The sequence below is a fragment of the Lynx canadensis genome, chromosome F1, assembly GCF_007474595.2.
Source record: "Lynx canadensis isolate LIC74 chromosome F1, mLynCan4.pri.v2, whole genome shotgun sequence".
Classification (NCBI taxonomy): Eukaryota; Metazoa; Chordata; class Mammalia; order Carnivora; family Felidae; genus Lynx; species Lynx canadensis.
The window spans coordinates 5,107,491-5,111,215 of record NC_044319.2 but is presented as its reverse complement, the minus strand read 5'-3'; the positions used below and the strand labels follow the sequence as shown (position 1 = coordinate 5,111,215).

The 3,725-nt window shown below is 49.0% G+C and overlaps 1 pseudogene; it reads left to right on the top strand.

The window, feature by feature from the left end:
• The first annotated feature begins 1,882 nt into the window (after positions 1–1,882).
• LOC115505772 lies at positions 1,883–2,010 on the top strand (annotated as a pseudogene).
• The last annotated feature ends 1,715 nt before the right edge of the window (positions 2,011–3,725 follow it).

Sequence of the window (3,725 nt, the reverse complement as noted above, 5' to 3'; positions counted from 1 at the left end):
GATGTTGATATGATCCTTGATTGTTCTCTTTTCTCCCCCAACACACCCATTTGTTAGCAAATGTCTCGGGCCACACCGTCAGAACATCCAAGATCTACACTGCCTCCACCCTCGTTCAAGCCACTGTCACCCCTCGCTTGGGTTACCGCGACAGCCTCTTGGCAGGCCCGGCTGCTTCTGTGCTTGTCTCCTCTATTCTACCCTCCACAAAGCTTCCCGAACCATCTGGTTAAATTCCATCACCCAGCGCACCTCCGTTTCATGCAGAGGGAAGCTGGAGACCTTAGGGGGGACCAGCGCCCTTCCTGGCCGCACCCCTTGTCTTTCCGCCCTCATTCCTGCTGCCCCCACTCACCACCCCCCCGCAACTGCCAACAGCCACACTGCTCCCCTACTCACCGGATCCAGACACACTGCCCCCGCCCCCCTCATGGCTCCAGCCACACTGACCCCACCGCCCCACTGACCACAAGCCAAGCTTTTCTCCTTAGGATTCATTGCACCCTAACGTACACTTTATGCACTTTACTTACTTGTGTTCGTCGTTCCTCCCCCCTCTCAGACACCTTTGCGGGCCGGGAGTTTTGTCTGTTTGGGTCACTTCCACATCCCGGTGACCAGGAAGGTTCACGGTAGCCACACTGTGTGCTCCCCACTGCGGGTGGCTTCGTGGACAGGAAGGCCTGAGCCCACGCGAAGAGGATGATTCCCTAGCGGTCGCATGGGAGGTATGGTTGCTTACACCCCGAGTACTGCAGAGAAATGACTGCAGCGGGGGCCCCTCTCCGACCTCCCCGCCGTCAGACCACCGAGGCCCAGGCGGTGAGGCCATAGCCTGGTACCAGAAGCCCGGAGGAAATGGGGTGATTTCGGCCTCCCGCTCTTACCAGGAGTTTGACCTCGGGGAGAACACTTGATCTCTCTAAACCTCAGTCTCCTGATCAGTAAAATGGGAATAATGCTACCACTCCAAAGGTCTATCGAAGGGTTAAGTGAAACCGGATAAAATACTTCCTACAACGCCTGACACAGAACAGCACTTGGAGAATAGAAATGGAATTTATTAGCAGAGAGAAGAAGCTTGTCTATTGTCAAAAGGATGTGGGGGGTGGGGGCGCCTGGCTGGCTCGGTCGGTGGAGCGTGTGACTCTTGATCTCGAGGTTGTGAGTTCGAGCCCCACGTTGGGTGTAGGGATCACTTAAAAAAATTTTTTTTTGAAAAAAGGATGCTGAGGGGTCGCTTGCTGTGTCTCTACAGGATGAATATGCTTTGGCCACAGCGGGGAAGGGTCAAGTTCAAACCATGGAAGGCGTGTCCTGTTGTAAAGGGGAGTAACCAGGGGAGCAGCTTCTACAGAGAAGCTGTGACGTCTCACCAGTACAAATCCTTAAAGACTCGTATATTCTGGTTTGTCACAGGCTCTGTGAACCTTTCTGGTTTACAAGGCTGGGATCGGAAAAGAGTCACAACCATGGTGCTTCCCCGGAGATGCTGCGAACCCCACAGCAAAACCTGACCTCCGGAAGCTAACAGGTGCACGTTCCAAAGGCAGACACTGCAATCCTCACCCTCCTTTGTTAATTCGCCTCTCCCCTTTTTTTCAATCATATTTTAAGTTTTCATCTTCTTGGTTTGCATTCCGCCCCCCGCTTGGTGTTCACTGACGGAGTGCAAGCACTTAGCCTTGAAAACTGCAGGCTTTTCTAACGGCAGGCGAGAGACAGCTTGTCAGAATGAGTAGAGAAACGCGTGTATGCCCCCCACACTGAAGGCAAGTGGATACTCTCTTCTACAGCATAAACCATCCTTGCGAACATTACTTCCGGTCAAAGATCTGGTAAGATCTTGGGATTTCAGAGAGCATTCTGAAAATAACCTTTAAGCTTGGCACAGTGGCAGTCTCGTAGCCAATGAGGTTTAGCCGAGGTGCGATTATTGCTAATTGAAAATAACCTTTAAGGGGTGCTTGGGAGGCTCGGTCAGTTAAGCATCGGACTCTTGATTTCAGCTCAGGTCATGATCTCACGCCCGGTTCATGGGTTTAAGCCCCGTGTCTGGGTCCCCGCTGACAGCACAGAGCCTGCTTGGGATTCTCTCTCCTTCTCTCTCTGCCTATCCCCCACTGATGCTCTCTCTCTCAAAATAAACTTTTGAAAAAAATCTTTAAAAAAAAGAACCCTTAAGATGTCTATAGTACTGATCATCTCACTTAATAGTTTGTTCCTTGGTAGTAATTCCATTGAAATGGACATCTCCATTTTCTAAACGCCTGTGATTTTCATGTGTTAAGCCGGAAAGGGATCATTGCCCCTCCCTTCCCACATGCAAGGTGGTAAAAAACAAAAACAAAAACAAAAACAAACAAAAACCTCAGGACTTTCTTGAATTTGTATTTGAACAACAAGTCTGTGTCTTGCTTGAATTAACAGCACTAACAGATCAGGGTGACCAGCGCCTTAGCTCCGCCTTACAGGTCTGGTTCTCAGCTCCAGCTGAACCTTAGCATCCCCTGCTGGTGAGTACCTAGGTTAGTGATTTCTGAGTACAATCACCCGGGAAGTTTGGTCTGGCCCCCGCGTGGTAAAATCAAACCAGCATTTCCGGAGATGGGGTAGAGGCACCAGTGTCGCATTAAACGGTGCCCAGATGGCTCCAGTGGGCCGCCAGGGCTGAGACCCACTGGCGCGGCCGAACCAACATATATCCTACTTCCTGGGACAGAGTTTTCCACTTGGTTTTGCAGGGCTTTCCTGATAAGTGAAGTAAGGCTCAGTGAGCAAGACAGAAACTATAATATTAATCCAGACTCATGTCATTTACTGCTATAATTCCTCTTCATGTGTAATTTTCACAATCCCCAAAACGCTTTTATTTTGGTGTTAAAATTTGTGGTTAATAAGATCCTCCTTTTAGGGGGAAAAAAAACCCCTCAGATTTCTCTTTTAAACCCTCCAATTGTTTTCAATCAGACCTTTGCCTGGTGGTTTAAAACTTTAAAGGTATCGACCCTCTCTTTTCCTCATAAACAAAAAACCTTACGTTGAACAAAAAACCTTACGTTGATTTATTTATATTTATCAAACTTTTCAAAATGATACTTTTTTATTATTATTATTATTGACACGCTATCCCAGAAGCAGAAACGTCCGTGACAGAGAAGGCCTTTGTGCCCGCGTTTCTATATTTTCTATAGAGAGCTGCGCTGTCTCGTGCTGTAGCTAAAAACCACATGGGGCTCTTTAAATTAATTTATAGCCATTCAATTTAGAAATTCAGCTCCTCCGTTGGACTGGTCACATTCCAAGTGCAGTGAGAGGCAACGATGATAGACCGTGCCTAAGTAGAATATGTCCACCACTGCAGAAAGCCGAACAGGGCAGCACTGAATGTGTGACTTAATTTGTACAACCACATACGGTCTTGCTCCTAGACGTTAATGGAACCCAGGGGCCCTCCCCCTCCACCTGGGGAAGATCCTAAGCCGAGAGGTAAGGAAGTGTGCCTTAAAGAGCACAGCCCCGCAGGTTAGAGGGAGCTGTTTCTGGGGTTTCTGAGGTGTAAGCCCTTCGGCTTTGACTGTGAAGGTAGCTCATTTCAGGTGGCTCCTCCAGTAAGCATTAACGCGAAGTATTGTTAAAAAACAAAATTGGGGGGCACCTGGGTGGCTCAGTCGGTTGAGCGCCTGATGTCGGCTCAGGCTGTGATCTCACGGTTCGTGGGTTCA